Raw genomic sequence first — 18,193 nt, 5'->3', positions numbered from 1 at the left:
AATACTGTCTTTTAGTTCAGTTATGCTAGATACCTGAAAACCATATATTGCTGAGACCACTCCTGTTTTTGGAACCTGATGAGATCAAATGGAAGTCTGAAAAACTAGTGGCCTCACTATGGGAGACATTTGGTCATGTGGATTAGGCTAATTATTAATGACTGAGTGAGAGCCTGGTAATGTGCCAACATCTTTTAACTCTTTTCTCAGGTTACATCTAACATATTTCAATATGATCTAACACGGCATGTTGGTAAGATTATAATACTGATATTGATAGTTAAATATACTGGAAAATTGAGTTAAAAGCCTCCTGTCCCTACCCCACATTGGGTTCTCCAAATGTTAGGCACTTTCATGTTGGTACTTTTCTTTTATCTGTTGTATAAATGCTACATCAAATGTAAATATTCAGACAGATATGGTCATCTTGTTGTAAGGAACTTACAGCCATTGATCAGGGCGTGGCCTGTTAGATGATGAATTTGTCTGGTTTTTGTTCCAGATTCCTGGCATGGAGCTTCTAAAATGCTTGGAATTTCCCAAGTGATAAGAGGTCCATTGTTACTCATGAGCCTCCTTGGATAAAACCTGAATTTTTGCTAACAAGATGATTCAAGATGGGGGCTGGGCACCAGAAAGAGCAGGCATCTGATTAGAGGGTTGGACTTTAAGCTACTCTGACCTCTAGGGAGTAGAGTGTGGCTGCAGATTGAGTTCAGTCACGTGTCTGATGATTCCGTCAATCATACTTATATGATGAAACCAAAGGCTCTGGATGCTGAAGCTCAGTGGAGCTTTCTGGTTGGTGAGCGCATGGATGTACTGGGAGGATAACATGCCTGATTCCACAGTTAAGGGCACCGAAGCTCTGCATTCAGGACACTCCCAAATCTCGCCCTGTATGTCTCTTGGCTGGGCCTCCTGATTTGCATCATTTATAATAAAACTACAGTCATAATTATATCAACTTTCCTGAGTTCTATGAGTCATTGTAATCAATTATTTTATGTGAAATTGTCATTGGCACCCCCAAATTTATAGTGAGTTAGTCAGAAGTGCAGGTGACCTGGAGACCTCAAAGTGTAATTAGTTTCTTAAGGACTGAGTCATTAATTTGTGAAATCTTGTCCTTAACTCTAGGTGGTTAGTGCCAGAATGGAATTGCTGTACACCAGTTGATGTTAGGATAATAGCTATTTCATTTTCTTTAGAGATACTGTAAATGTTACTGTATATTTAGTTTGGTTTCTACATGTTCATGGTTAGTATACAGAAATTTTATTTGTGTTTTTATTTGATCTTGTATTCTGTAACCTTTCTGAAAGCAAATATTTTTTCCAGGCTCTTTTTATCTAGATCACATGAAGTTTTCTACATAAACAATAATTTCATCCACACATAGGGACACACATATTTCCCCTTTTCCATGTATATTTCTGTTATTTCTTTTTTCCCCTTGTACTGTGTTGAGTAAGAGTGTGAGAGCAGATATCCTAACCTTATTCCATTTCTTAGGGTGAAAGCGTTCACTATTTCACCCTTAACCTTATGTAATCTGTAGATTTCTTGTGTTCTTTATAATGATGAGGAAATTCTCCACTGTTCATAACTTGCTGAGAGTTTTTATCATTAATGTGTGTTAGATATTGTCAGATGTTTTTTCTGTGTCAAATGATATGATCATATGGTTTTCTCCTTTATCCTGTTGATATGGTAGATTACATTGGTTGGTTGTCAAATGTTGAACTGTCCTTATATACCTGAAAGAAATCCCGCTTGGTGATAGTTTTTACACATTTTGGAATTTGATTTGCTGTTATTTCATTGAGGATTGTTGCATCTAGGATGATGGGCAATATTGTTTTGTATTTTTCTTTTTTTGTATTATTCTTTATCTGGTTTTGATGTCAGCATAACAGAGACCTTAAAAATGAGTTTGAATGTGTTTTCTCTTCTGTTTTCGAAAGTAGATTGTGTAAAATCAGTGTTAGTTTTTCTTTAAATCCTTGGTAGAATTATGCAGTGAGACCATCTGGATATGGAATTTCTTTCTTGGGAGCTCTTAATTATACATTCAGTTTATTTATTGTAACACAGTTATTCAGATTCTCTTTTTTATCTTGGTTGAGTTTTGGTAGTTTTTGGTTTTTGAAGAATTGGTCTATTTCTTTTAAGATGCAGAATTTATGATCATGAATTATTTGCAGTATCCCACTACTGTCCTTTAATGGCTGTAGGATCTGTAGCAATATATCCTACTTAACTCCTGATATTGGTGTTTTGTGTCTGCTCTCTTTTTAATCTTTGTCATTTTTAGAGATTTATTAATTTTACTGATTTTTTAAAAGAACCAGCTTTCTGTTTCTTTGTTTTCTCTATTGTCTTCCTGTTTTGATTTCTCCTTTTATAAATAGTATTTCCTTCTTTCTGCTTGCTTTGGGTGTATTTTGAGCTTCATTTTCTAGTTGATTGATGTAGGAACTTAGATAATTGATTTAAGAATCTTGTATTTTAATACAAGCATTTAGTGATATAACTTTCCTTCTCAGCAGTCCTTTAGCTTTATCCCACATATTTTGATATATTGTATTTCATTTTCATTCAGTTCCATTTTTTTATATTTCTTTTAGGCTTCTTTTTTGATCCATGGATTATTTAGAAATCTGTTGATTAATATCCCAGGATTTGGAGATTTCCTCCTTGTTATTGATTGCTAGTTACATTAAATTGTATTTACAGAATGTACTCTGTATTCTTTTTTTTTTTTTTGATTTTGTTTTATAGCCTATAATATAATATATCTTGGGGGATATTTCATGGCTGCCTGAAAAAAATCCATATTCTGCTATTTGGGGTTGAATTGTTCTATAGATTTCAGTTGGGTCATACCAGTTGATGATATTCAGTTTTTCTATATTTTTACTGATTTTTTAATAGTTCTACCAGGTGCTGAGAGTGATGTTTTAAGTTCTACAGCTATAATTTTGGATTTGTCTATTTCTCATTTCAGCTGCATCAGTTTTTGCCTCTTATATTTTGAGGATCTGTTGTTTGGCATGTACACAATTAAAATCATTATGTCTTCTTTGTTAACTGATCCTTATATCATTATGTAAAGTCCCCCTTTAGTAATTTCTTTGATCTGATGTCTACTTTAACTGATATTAATGTAGCTACTCTTTTAAAATTGATGATTACAAAATATGTCTTTTCATATTTTTGAAATTTGAATCTATCTGTGTTACTGTATTTAAAGTGAGTTTCTTCTAGAGAGAATATTGTTGGGTCATGACTTTTTAAACTCAGTTCTGCCAATCTGTCTTATAATTTGTGCATTTAGATCATTTACCTTTAGGGATATGTTGATAGGTTTTCCATCTGCCTTTTATTATTTGCTTTATGTTTTGTTTCTTCTGTTTCTCTTTTCTGGCCTTTCTTTGGGTTAGGTGAACATGTTTTAGGATTCCATCTTCATTTACTCATTTTTAGTATATTTCATTTTATTTCTTTTTTGTTGATTGTTCAATGTATTACAATATACATGCACAACTTATCACTTCACACTGATATCAGTGTTCTACTGCTTCAGGTGAAGTTTTGAAACCATGCTTTCATTTAGTCTCTTTACCTTCCCTACATTTAAAATATAATTTACTTAATTCTGTCCTCTATGTGCTTTGAGCATCCCATCAAGATAGTGTTATACTGAGCTACAACCATCAAATATGATTTTTAAAACTCATGATAAAAATAATCCATTCTGTTTGCCCATAATTTTACCCATTCTGATGTCCTCCTTTCAGTTCTGAAGTTTGAACCTTGTTCTGTCATTATTTCCTTTCCATTTAGAGGACTTTCTTTAGCCATATTTTAGGGGAAACTTTCTAGAAACAAATTATCTTAATTTACTGTATATTTAAATGTCCCCCCCCCCCATTCCTAAGACTATTTTTTAATCAGATATAGAATTCACAGTTGGGAGTTATTTCCTTTCAGGATTTAAAATATGTTTCACTTTATTCTAGTCTCCACAGTTCTAGAAATCTGATGTTATTCAAATTGGTATTAGCGTATAAGGAATGCATCTTTATTTTCTGATTTGCTTACACTTTTACCCCTATGTTTGGGAAGTTTTCAGCCATTTTATCTTTGAATACTTTTTCAGTATCTGCTCTTTTCCTGGGACTCCAAATAAGACAAATGTTAGATTGTTTTTATTGTCCCTCGGGACTCTGAGGTTTTGTTAATTTTTTTCAATTATTGTATATCTGTTGTTTAGCTTCACTAAATTATATTGTTCAGTCTTAAGGTCACTAATTCTGTCATCTGTCATGTAGTTAAGTAGATCAACGGGGCAGAAAAGAGAGCCCAGAATTAGTCCCACATGAATATAGTCAACTGACCTTTGACAAAGAGACAAAGACAATTCAGTGGGGAAAGGAGAGTCGTTTTAACAAATGGTACTGTAACAACTGGACATCCACACACAAACAATGAATCTTGACACAGTCTTTACACTTTTCACAAAAACTAACTCAAAATGGATCATAGATCTATGTAAGATGCAAAACTATGAAACCCCTAGAAGATCACTTTTTAAAAAGCATCTAGGTGACACTGGGTTTGACAATGAGATTTTACATATGACAGCAAAAGAAGAATCCATGAAAGAAAGAAAATTGATAGGATTTCTTAAAATTGAAGACTTCTGTTCTGCAAAGGACACTGTTAAGAGAATGAAAGACAATATTTTCACAAGAAAATATTTGCAAAACATATATCTGATAAAGGACTGGTAGACAATACATGCAAGCAACTCTTAAAGTTCAACAATAAGAAAATAAACATCCCAGAAAAGACTTGTGACTTGGGAAAGAACAGGGGATGAGTTCTGGCCCAGCCAGCCTGGCTTATCCGGGTCCCTCTCCCTCTTCCTCTCCAGGCCAGTTTTCTAGTTCCCAATTCTCTCCTCCTCTTTCTCCTTTTTCCCTTTTGGTGCTCCGACCTGGAGTCTTGAGAACCAGCCTCTGGTCCTCTAGATATATTGCCACCACACTGCAGGGCCTTTGGTAAGTGCCACACTAAGCATTTACTGCAATCAGTGACAGGGGAGTTCTATAAAGAAACAAAGCTCTTACACTCCAGACTTTGGAAGGTATTATTGGAATGCTTAACTGTAACCACAGAATTCATACATCTTTAAGGGCTGAGCTCACAAAAGTCACAGTTTTCATAGAATAGTTTATGTAAATGGAGTCCACTGTGTTCAGGCAGCTGGCTTAGTTTCTCTGACAGGTGTGATGCCTAAAAGAATTACTGGCTTGATGATGATCTTTCTGTATCCGGCAAGATAGACCTCCACAGTATCAATACTGGAATATCTCCAGCCTGTGGGAGCCTTTTTTCCTGTGCTTAATGCACACTTGACCTTCCTTGAGGATGGGTTTACAGATTTTGGACCAGAAATGTCTAGCACAACACAACCCTGTAGCACAGTCTGATGATCAGAGACAGACAGAACCTTCTTGTCCTAAGAAGGAGGAGACAATAGGAAAAGTACATGGTCACTGCTAAGCCTGCGTTATTTCATTAAGGTAATCCGAAAGACAATTCTGATGTTTTAACAAAAAGGAATGAGTCTTTTTTAAATTATTGAAGTATAGTCAGTTTACAATGCTGTGTCAATTTCTGGTGTAGAGCATAATGTTTCAGTCATACATATATATATATATACATATATTCCTTTTCATATTCTTTTTTTTAAACATTTTTTATTGATTTATAATCATTTTACAATGTCTCAAATTCCAGTGTTCAGCACAATTTTTCAGTTATACATGAACATATATATATTCATTGTCACATTTTTTTCTCTGTGAGCTACCATAAGATCTTATGTATATTTCCCTGTGCTATACAGTATAGTCTTGTTTATCTATTTCCTTTTCATATTCTTTTCATTATAGGTCAATACAGGATATTGAATATAGTTCCCTGTGCTATACAGTATAAACTTGTTTGCCTATTTTATATATAGTAGTTAGTATCTGCAAATCTTGAACTCCCAATTTATCCCTTCCCACCCCCTAACCCCCATGATAACCATAAGTTTGTTTTCTATGCCTGTGAGTCTGTTTCTATTTTGTAGGTAAGTTCATTTGTGTTATTTTTTTTATAGATTCCACATATAAGTGATATCATATGGTATTTTTCTTTTCTCTTTTTGGCTTACCTCACTTAGTATGACAATCTCCAGGACAATCCATGTTGCTGCAAATGGCATTATTTTATCTTTTTTATGGCTGAGTAGTATTCTATTGTATAAATATACCACAACTTCTTTATCCAGCCATCTGTTGATGGACATTTAGGTTGCTTCCATGTCTTGGCTATTGTAAATAGTGCTGCTATGAACATTGAGATGCATGTGTCTTTTCAAATAGAGTTTCCTTCAAATACATGCCCAGGAGTGGGATTGTTGGATCATATGATAAGTCTATTTTTAGTCTTTTGAGGAATCTCCTTACTGTTTTCTATAATGGCTGCACCAAACTACATTCACACCAACATTACAGGAGGGTTCCCTTTTCTCCACAGCCTCTCCGGCATTTATTGTTTGTGGACTTTTTAATGATGGCCCTTCTGACTGCTTTGAGGTGATACCTCATTGTAGTTCTGATTCACATTTCTTTGATAATTAGTGATACTGAGCATTTTTTCATGTGCCTATTGGCCATTTGTATGACTTCATTGGAGAATTGCTTGTTTAGGTCTTCTGTCCACTTTTGGATTGGGTTGTTTGATTTTTCATTATTAAGTTGCATGAGCTATCTGTATATTCAGGAAATTAAGCCCTTGTCACTTGCATCATTGGCAAATATTTTCTCCCATTCTGTAGGTTGTCTTTTTGTTTTGTTTATGGTTTCCTTTGCTGTGCAAAAGCTTAAGTTTAATTAGGTCCCATTTGTTTTTTGCTTTATTTCTTTTGCCTGGGTAGACTGCCTTAGGAGAACATTGCTAAGATTTATGTCATAAAATAAGGTCCTTAAACCTACCTTTGGTATGATAACAGTTTTGAAGACAGTGTAGTTCTTCTAGGGTACCCATCCAAGGTGCTGTGATCATTACCAAAGCTTTCAATAATGGTTTCTTTGATTTTCCCCTCGATGGAAATGATTGTGATCAGAGGATGTACATATTCCTAACGAAGGAGAAGACAGTGATTAACTCCTGAGCTGTAATGTATTACTGCTAATAGCTAAGACAGTAGCAATCTGTTATGCCTGCACGAACTTGAGCTACCTCATTATAGTAACATTATTTTAAACATGAGTCAAACTTTCTTTCTACTGTTAAAGCAAAATTCCCCAAGTATACAGAACTATAAGTGTGCATTCATGCAACATCCCCAATCTAACCATTTAAAGTACTTTCCCACCAACTGTGGTGGTGGCAATGAGATTTCTGCCCATTTAATATCACCTTTGGGGTGAGAAAAATAAAATCAGTCACTTAAGAAAATAAACATCCCAATTGAAAAAAGGACCAATGATCTAAACAGGAACCTCACTGATGGAGATAAACAGTTGGCAACTATGCACATGAAAAGATGCTCAACATCATATGTCTTTAGGGAACCCTGAAAATTAAAACAAAAATTAGACACCACTATACACCTTTTAGAATGGCTAAAATCTAAACTCTGACAACCCTGAATGCTGATGAGGATGTGGAGCAACAGGAACTCTCACACATTACTACTAGTAGGAATGCAAAATGGTACAGCCACTTTGGAAGGCACTATAGTGCTTTCTTAAAAAATAAATATGCTCCTACCATAATCTGTATAGTAATGTAAAGGTAGATACATGACATTATGCATTTAGCAAAATCTATACAACTACTTAGTGTACAACACAAAAAGTGAACCCTAAAATTGACAGAATTGAATGGATGAAAATGTAATTCTAAATAATCCTTGGAGACTTCAGTTCTCCATTTTCAATGAAAGATAGACACAAAGAAGACCAATAATAAATTTAAAACTTGAACAACTAAAAAAAATAACATAGGTAGTACACACAAGCAAACAAATTCACATGTGTTAGGGAAGCAGCACAACGGAGACAGTCAAGTTGCTACCCTTGCTTGAAACAGGCACTCTTTTTTTTCTATTGAAGTATAGTTGACTTGCAATGTTGTGTTAGTTTCAGGTATACAGCAAACTGATTCACTTATATAGATAGATACATATAGATATTATTTTCCAGATTCCTTTCCATTATAAGTTATTATAAAATATTGAATATAGTTCCCTGTGCTACACAGTAAATCCTTGTTGTTTATTGTTATATAGTACTGTGTATCTATTAATCCCATATTCCTAATTAGTCCATCAGCCCTTTCCCACTGATAACCATAAGTATGTTTTCTGTCTGTGAGTCTGTTCCTATTTTGTAAATAAGTTCATTTGTATTATTTCTTTAATTACACATATAAATGGTAACATAAAATTGACTTTGACTTACTTTAATTAGTATGATAATTTCTAGGTCCATTCACATTCCTGCAAATGGCAATATTTCATTTTTTTTATGATTGAGCAGTCTTCCAATTAATTAATTAATTACTTAGTTAATTTGTCACATCTTCTTTATCCAGTCATCTGTCAATGGGCATTTAGGGTGTTTCCATGTCTTGACTATTGTAAACAGTGCTGCTATGAACATTGAGGGGGGAGCTGTGCATTTTTTAGTGAGAGTTTTGGACTTCTCTGGATGTATGCCCAAAAGTAGGATTGCTGGATCATAGAATAACTCTTATTTTTAGTTTTTTAACGACCCTCTGTACTGTTTTCCATACTGGCTGCACCAACTTACATTCCCTCCAACACTGTAAGAGGGTTCCCTTTTCTCCCCACCCTCTCCAGCATTTATTATTTGCAGACTTTTTGATAGTGAACACTCTGACATGTGTGAAGTGATACCTCACTGTAGTGTTGATTTGCATTTCTCTAATAATTAGTGATGTTGAGCATCTTTTCATGTGCCTGTTGGCCCTCTATATGTTTTCTTTGGAAAAATGTCTATTTAGGTCTTCTGCCCATTTTTTGATTGGGTTGTTTGTTTTCGTTTTTGTTTTTGTTTTGATATTCAGCTGTTTGTATATTTTTTAAATCAAGCCCTTGTCGGTCACATCATTTGCAACTATTTTCTCCCAGTCTGTAGGTTGCCTTTAATTTTGTTTATGGTTTCCTTTGCTGTGCAAAAGGTTTTAAGTTTAATTAGGTCCCATTTGTTTATTTTTGCTTTCATTTCCATTACTTTAAGAGACAGATCCCAAAAAATATTACTGTGATTTATGTCAAGGAGTGTTCTGCCTATGTTCTCTTCTAAGAGTTATACCCAGTAGCCATCACTTCCCTATTGTGGGTGGAATCTGATCCTAAATTGCTGGAGCAGAAGCCTTGAGGGTCAAGCCGAACTAATTTTGTTCTCTTTAAGTACGTGTTTTTCCTCTCTCTGCACCAGAACCCTTGCCCCAGAGTCGGGGAGTGCTCAAGCAAGTGTAGCCTTTGCAGACAGAAGTCTAGTGCCTTGCCTGTGCAGGTGCCCATGACTCTGGTCTGACACAGCCTTGGGTTCAAGTCAACTGATCACTGCTCCCAGCCTCTGTCCCCTCCTCACCCCACGTTGTGAAACCACTGGTCAGGGCAGGCAGTGCCTGTGTGGACTCTCAGCATGTATCAACGGGCGAGCTGTGGCAGAGTGACTGCTGTCAGTGATCTGGGCTGCTTCTGAGGCACTGCTTGGGTAAGCTCTAACAGTGGCCTCTACTGTCCCACTTAGGCTCCACCCTGGGACTGGGTCACCTCTGCATCCCATGGTTGAGTCTTATCCCCAGTCATGGCCACCCCAGACCCAGTGCCATACTGTTGTAACCAAGAAGGACCCTATTGTCATCATCGGTGACCATCTGACATCTGCAATGGTGTTTGTAACTGCTTGATTTTATAGTGGCTTAAAGGATTTTTCTCATTCTCTTGCTGACCAGGATTAGGCTAGAGAGGAGGGAGGCTTGGGTGGTCTGCCCAACCCCCTTGTGGTGCTGCTTGAAGGCATGATGCTCAGTGCCCTGCTCCTGCCTCCCACCCCCCCCCGCCCTGCTTTTGACCCCAGTGCCCTCCTCTTGACCCCAACATCTCAAAAACAGCAGTTGGGTGTTTTGTGTACCTTGTTGTTCATAACTCACTCCAAATGCACATGTCTGCAGTTGTTTTTGATCCCCTTGTGGTTTCCATGTATCTTGTTTTTTGAGCTGCAGGCTTCAGCCTGGAACAGGATGTCCCAGGCCTCAGCCTGCTTAAAAGGATAAAAGCATTTATCAACCTGACTTTAAACTGCACAAGTTTTTTTCTAGCGCTCTTTTCCATGGACCCCCTTCCTATGCATCCTTTGTTCTAGGTACAAGAATATTAAGGGGAGAGGGGTACAGCTCAAGTGGTAGAGCACATGCTTAGCATACACAAGGTCCTGGGTTCAATCCCAGTACCTCCTCCAAAACTAAATAAACAAGTAAACTTAACTATCTCCCCCTCAAAATTAAAAAATAATAATATTAAGAGAGTCCCAAAGCCAGAGGTGAACTTCATAGGGAAGGGGATTGCTGCATCTATAAAAACAAGAACAACTTTGCAACAGTTTGCTACCCTGTATGCGATCTCTATGGAAATTATCTCCACCCCTCAAACTCTTGAACTTTTTACTATAAAACCCCCTGCCTTCTCTCAATAGCAGGCTCACAGTCCTAGAGGCATTAGTCCACTGTGACCTCCTTTGCCTGGCAAAGAAATAAAGCTGCCTTTTCTACTTCATCCAAAACTCTGTCCTCAAGTCTCAATTCAGTAAGTGGGGTACGGAGGCCGTGCTTCAGCAGCACTGTGATGTGGAGTGAGCAGAGTGTTTGCTTGGCTTGGGTGGAGCTTGTGGTAAAGAGATCACAGGACAATGGGCAGGAGCTAGGGCAGACCTCTCCACCCGGTCTGGGGGCAAGCCAATGCACATGTGCTCTTCACCAGCAGAGTCCAGGCTTCCTACAGCCTTTCTATCTTGCCCAGCAATCTTCCAACCAGTCAAGGAGGGTTGTCTTCTTTGTGTAGGACCCCAGGACTGGGGTATCCAATCTTGGCTCAAGTCACTATCTTCCCACGGCAGGTGTCTGCCCATGTAATCTCCCTTTACCTGATCACTTCTCTTCCCTTCCTACCCAGTTATGCCTGTATCTTCTTACAATCCTGTTCGTACAGGAATCCTTCTGCCATTTTCCAGTTAGTTTTCTAGAATATTTTTATGATATAGATACGCAACTAAATACTGCCTTTTAAAAGCCTCTAAAGAGAAAGAAAATATAAAAAGTACATGTGAGTAACAAAAAAGCAAATATAGCAAAATCTATACAAGAAATAGTAGAATTCATGATAAATAGCTTTCAAAGGAACTTAGAAGGATATTTTTCTCTAATGAAACCTAAAGAATAATAACATTAATAACAAGGACACAAATGAAATAATTATTATTTTGATTTCTTGAATATGTGTAAGCACATTCGACTGTCTTTTATGACTGGATTACCGCATTCTTTTGCTTTTTATTTTGTAGTTGGCTTTATTCCTTTGATAACTATGTAAGTTTAAAAAGCTAAAGATCTAATCTGTTCTTAGAAACAATAATTAGTACATATATGAAAACTAAAAAAATGTGCAGTATACTGTTTGTATGTATTTACATGCAATAATATAATGTGTATGTGCAGTCAAACTGTAATAATTCTACATAATAAAACAGGAAAAAAATTAAAAATAAAGAAATTAACTCGTCATCATAAACACTTAAGCACATGAAAACACACTTTGGGAATTTATAAACAAAAGTAGGGTAGAACTACCTGGGAATAAGCAAATCCAAATGGAAATTCTACAAGTAAAAGAAGCACTTGGTGAAATTAAGAAGTGAGTTAGAGAATTAGTTCTGGAATGGTGGAGTAAAGACCTCTGAAAATCTGTTCCTTCATAAACGCAATGAGAACACTGAAAAAAATTTGTCAGAATCAACTTCCCAGAACTCTGGAAATTAATGAAAGACTTTCAATCATCCAAAGAGTATTTATTCCAAAACTGACTGCATTCTTCTATGAACAATAAGTTTTGTAGCATTTTAATTTGGCCCAATTTGAATTGCTTTACCCTAGATCTATGGTGGTATTGAACACCAACAGTTTTGCAATTATGTTGCCTGCAAAACCTGCAGCCTGGCAGCCAGAGGAGAGGCAGAAAAGATTTGCAGCTCCCCAACAACCTCATCCTCAGAGAACTGTGAATATTTGACCTGTCTGGAAGCTCTCTGAAAACCTCCATTCTCAGACATGACTTCATTTGTTCTCACTTAGAATCTGATTTTTCTTTATTTTCCTTTGTTTGTTTGTTTGTTTGTTTGTTTGTTTCTTTCTTTCTTTCTTTCTTTCTTTCTTTCTTCTTTTCTTTTTCTTTTCTTGTGTGTGTGTGTGTGTGTGTGTGTGTGTGTGTGTGAGAGAGAGAGAGAGAGAGAGAGAGGACTGGTTTATCCTAAGGGCATTTGAAAAAAAACATTCAGCAGTAATTGTTTAATACTTTAGGTTCCAGATGTGGTGCTACTATTTAGAGCTAACAAGAAGCTACTCAAAAACTTAAGTGAAAACCTGGGAAAGGAAATGTCCATAGAATACTCTGAAATGTTCCAATGTATAACTGAGATCCAGAAGGCCACGGGCATGTGTAAAACTGTGTGCATGCTCAGAAAATACCTGAGAAGACCTAGTTCTCACCTCTAGCTGACAACGAAGCTCTGCACAAGCAGAAACTGAAAGGTTAGGCAGAGTTGCAAACTGCCTACCTGAGCATTGAAAGCATCCCAAAACATACACAACAAAGCACCTTCATTAAGGCTGGAAGATTTATAGGCTCAAAGTATTTGACAAAATATCTTTCCAAACATTAACTGATTATAAAGCTGTTAGAGAAAAGAATTCAGTGGCCACAGATGACAAAATATCCAGGCTTTAATAAATTATTTTGGCAAAGTGACTCTATAATCAAACAAAAACAAGAATAGGAACAAACAACAACAATCTGGGGAAGAAGGCATAATCTGCTTTCTGAATTTGCCACAATGTATAATTTTAAAAGTCTAACTTAAGGAAAAAACAATCAAAACAACAAAACTATAAAGCATGCAAAGAACCAAGAAATTATGGCTCATGAAAGTAGGGAAAAACAATCAATATAAACCAATAGCATCCAAGAAAGATGCGCTCATAGAAAGACAGAGCTAGGCATCATATAATCAAACTATCAAAGCCCAAGACAAAGGGAAAATCTTGAAAGCAACAAGAGAAAAGCAACTCATCACATGTAAGAGAGACTTACTTCTCATCAACAACCAGGAACACCCAGAGGCAGTGTGATGATGTATTCCATGTATTGAAAGAAAAAGACTGTCAGTGAAGAATTCTATATATAGAAAAACTATCCTTCCAAATTAAAGAAGAATTAAGACTTTCATGGATAAACAAAAACTTAGAAATTCTGTCACTAACAGATCTGTCCCACAAACAATATTAAAGGGAAGCTTTCCGGCTGAAATGAAAACATGTTAAAGAGTAACTCTAATTTACATGAAGAGATAAAAGGCACCAACAAATGTAACTAGACAGGTAAATATAAAGACAGGGCATATGAAGATTTTTGTTTGTTTCTCTTTTCTTTTCTCATATGATTCAAGGGACACATAGAAAAAATAATAATGAAATTATGAAACTGCATTGATGAACTTATAATGTGTAAAGATATAATTTGTATAATAATGGCCTTAAGAAAGAAGGAGAAAATGCTATAGTTACAGAGCTTTTGTTTACTCTTGAAATTAAGTTGGTATTACTCCATCTTAGAATGTTTTAAGCTAAAATGTTATGATCCCTAAGGCAACCACTAAGAAAGTAAATAAAAAATATAGTAAAATTGACTATAAATCAATTAAATTATATAATAAAAATACTTGTTTACCAAAAAAGGAATAATAAATGGACAAAAGACATAAAACATAAGGAAAAGAAATAGCCAAATGGTAAAAATAAGTCCTACCTTATCATTAGTTACATTTAATATAAATGGACTAAATCTTCCAATGAAAAGTTAAATATTTATAGAGTATATTTAAAAAGCCATAATTAAATGATGTGCTGTACACAAAGGATGCCCTTTAGATTCAAAATAGGTTAAAAGTAAAAGGACTGAAAAATTTATAATCATTAGTAATGACTAAAAGGCCAATTCATAGAAAAGATATAACGATTATAAATACAAGTGCACCTAACAAGAGAGTACCCTAAATACATGAAATAAAAACTGACACAGTTTAAGGGAGAAACACACAATTCAACAATGATAGTTGGAGATTTCAACAACCCACTTTCACAAATGAATAGAACAGCTAGGCAGAAGATCATCTGGAAACTAGAAGACCTGAACAACCCTATAATCCAGTGAGATCTAACACATACCTATAGGACACTCTACTCAACAGCAGAATATACATTCTTCTCCAATGGACATGGAATATTCTCCAGTATAGACCTTATATTAGGCCATAAAATAAGCCTTCATAAACTTGAAAGTTTTTCATTCATACAAACTATGGGTTCTAAACAGTAGAATGCTAATGCACATGTTAAGAAAATAAGGTTGAAGAGAGTGTAAGTATTCATTTACATCCCTTTGTAGAGAAAGGGTGTGAAATGATATCAAGTTGTATGATAAAGGCAAATTATAGAATGGCCTATATTGAACAATCTCATTCTTGGGGGGGGGGGGAAACACAGCAAAACTGATTTTAAAAATCATGACAACATTTGTATATGTCCTCTCTATTTGTCTCTATTAAGTTTGGTGGCACTTTCTGGGTACTCAGAAAGACTGCACACATACACTGTGGCTGAATTTGACTGATGATGATTTCAATGCCACACTGAAATGCATACTCACGTTTTGGTTTTGACACATCTCTAACGTGTCTGTGTGTGTGTTACGTGTGTTGTGCATGTATATCTATATATACACATCTGTGTGTATATACATATATATGTGTGTTTAACTTCATCTCTTTATATATATGTGTGTGTGTGTGTATGTGTGTGTTTACATGTATTTATATCCACATGTTTGTATTTATTTATATGCATGACTCTGTGTGTGTGGAGAGAAAGATTGAGAGATCAGAGAATGGTATTTTATTTTTATTTTAGTTTGTAACCAACAGCCATTACTTCAGGTGGTATGTTTCTAATAACTGTTTTACTGTATTTTTCTGCTGATTCCAATTCTTGCATCATCTTGGCATTTGCCTCTGTTGTTTGAGTTTTCCCTTGGGACTTTTTGACATTTTCCTGGTTCTTCATATATCAATTAATTTTAAGTATATCCTGGACATTTTAATATTACATTGTTAGACATTGTATCTGGCTTAAATACTATGGAGAACTTACTTTGTTTTTTGTTTAGTTTAGTTTTGTTTTGTTTTAGGTTCAGGCCACAAATTCTTATCCTAGTTTTGTTGGCTGTAGTTGCAGTCTCAGTTCACATTTCAAAGCCTCTGCAGTGCTATTTGTATCTGGCCCATATATGTGCCACTCAGTGAAGAATATGGGATCTGGACAGTGGTTTACTTGTTCGATCAGTTCCTAAATCATTGAATATTGTTTTTAGCTTTGGATCCAAGCATGTGCAATTTGTTCATGAGCCCAGAACTTTATACACAATTTTATATGGTTAGGTTTGGGCTCTGGTTAAATAGTTTATCCTGAGGGCAAACATTGTTAAGAAGAACAGAGTGCTCTGGCATATTTCAAAATGATTCCTTTTCCCCTCTCCTGCTGGAAGGATGAAAAGTTTTTACTATGACGTATCTACCGTGAGAATCTGGTTAGGCTTCTGGAGGTAAAAATCACAAAAAAGTGGGGAATCCCTATGACTGGGTCCCCCTGGAGTTTTTAACTCTCAGACTTGTTCACACTGAGCCTCCAGCAATTCATCAATTAGAGTTCAGATTTTCCTGGTTCCTGTGGAGGTTTCCTTTTTTTTAACCACTTTTAAAACTTGAAGTATAGTTAATTTACAATGTTGAATAGTTTCAGGTGTACGGCAAAGTGATTCAGTTATACCTGTGTGTGTGTGTGTGTGTGTGTGTGTATTCTTTTTCAGATTCTTTTCCATTATAGGTTATTATAAGATATTGAATATAGTTCCCTGTGCTATGTAGTAGGTCCTGGCTGTTTATCTGTTTTATATATAGTAGTGTGTATATGTTAATCTCAAACTCCTAATTTATCCCTCCCCTTCCTGCTTTCCCCTTTGGTAACCGTAAGATTGTTTTGTGTGTCTATAAGACTGTTTCTGTTTTGCACATAAGTTCAGTTGTATCATTTTTTTAGATTCCACATATAAGTGATATTGTATAACATTTGTCTTTCTCTGACTTACTTCACTTAGTATGATCATCTCTACATCCATCCATGTTGCTGCAAATGGCATTGTTTTTTCTTTTTCATGGCTGAGTAGTATTTTATTATATAAATATACCACGACTTCTTTATCTAGTCATCTATTGGTGGACATTTAGGTTGCTTCCATGTCTTGGTCATTGTAAATAGTGCTGCTATGGACATTGCAGTGCATGTATCTTTTCGAATTAGTTTTCTCCATATATATACTCAGGAGTGGGATTGCTGGGTCATATGGTAACTATTTTTAGCTTTTTAATGAACCACCATACTGTTTTCCATAGTGGCTGCACCAAACTTCATTCCCACCAGCAGTGTAGGAGGGTTCCCTTTTCTCCACACCCTCTCCAGCATTTATCATTTGGGGACATTTGAATGATGGTCATTCTGACTGGTGTGAGGTGATACCTCATTGTAGTTTTGATTTGCATTTCTCTAATAATTAGCAATTCTGAGCATCTTTTCACGTGCCTGTTGGCCATCTGTGGAGGTTTCCAATCTTGCATTTTTGCTTTGGTAAGTTGTGATTCTCTATATTCACCTCTGTCTCCCCAATTTTCAGGCAGTGGTTTGGCCTGTGACCTCGCTTCTCTATGAATCTAAGAAGAGTTGTTGATTTTTCAGCTTGTTCAGCTTTTTCCTGGTTGTTAGGATGGAGTGGCACTTCTAATCTCCTTATATGTGGAACTGGAACTGGAAAGTCACCACTGATTGACTTTTAAAAACATTAACGAATCTTGCATTCTTGGGATAATCTTTACTTTGTCATAATGTACTGTCTTTTTATGTATCACTGATCTGATTTTTGTGACTATATTCAAGAACATTCAACTGCAATTTTCAGGTTTTAAACAAATGCCTTTTTCAAATTTTGATAAACTTCATAAAACAACTTAGTTAGTAATCCCTCCTCCTTAATTTTCTGAAAATATCTAAAGAAAGGAGGTTCTTTTTGAGCACGTGAAATAATTCACCTGTGCAATGTGTGGAACTGGAGTTTTTTTTTTTTTGAGGTCTGTGAAGAGTTTTTCAAAATGTTTAACAAATATGAAGCTATTTAGGCTTTTTATTTCAGCTCTTCTCAGCTGCCCATAACATGGGCATTCGGGTTATTTCCATTTTTTTTAAATTTTTGTATGATGCTATTAGGAACATTCATATGCAAATCTTTTGTGGCCAAATGTTTTTATTTTTCTTGGACATATATCTAGGATTGGATTTGCTGTGTCTTACGTTAGATCTGTGTGCACCATTTTGAGGAACTACAAAAGTGTTCTGCAAAGCACCACACCAGTGTACATTCTAAATGCCAGGTATGAACGTTTCAATTATTCCATGTCTTCACCAGTACTTCTTATCATCCATCTTTTTTTTTTAGTCACCAGTGTGTCTGAAGTGATATCTCATTGTAGTTGTGATTTATATTACCTAAATGATTAACAATTTTGAGCATCTTTTCATGTGCTCATAGACTACTTTTATGTTTTCTTTGGAAAAATGTCTATTCAAATTATTTGCCCATTTTAATTTGGATTGTCTTTTTATTGTTTATTTGTAAGAGTTATTTATATATTCGTGATAATGGTACCTTATCAGATATATG

The 18,193-nt window shown here is 35.6% G+C and overlaps 1 protein-coding gene across 7 annotated transcripts in view; it reads left to right on the top strand.

The window, feature by feature from the left end:
- LOC105095574 (uncharacterized) overlaps positions 1 to 18,193 on the top strand; it is an 80,653-nt gene that overhangs the window by 49,343 nt on the left and 13,117 nt on the right. Inside the window, exon 6 of one of the 7 annotated variants that reach the window (XR_010379425.1) lies at positions 17,802 to 17,903. The exons of 4 other annotated variants lie outside the window; for them this stretch is intronic. The gene's annotated coding sequence lies outside the window, so the exon portion shown is untranslated. 2 more of the 7 variants (XR_010379429.1, XR_010379427.1) reach the window with 2 other exon arrangements.

This window comes from Camelus dromedarius, chromosome X, assembly GCF_036321535.1.
Source record: "Camelus dromedarius isolate mCamDro1 chromosome X, mCamDro1.pat, whole genome shotgun sequence".
Taxonomy (NCBI): domain Eukaryota; kingdom Metazoa; phylum Chordata; class Mammalia; order Artiodactyla; family Camelidae; genus Camelus; species Camelus dromedarius.
Note: the sequence above shows the minus strand (reverse complement) of the source record. Positions and strands in the feature narration are given on the sequence as shown.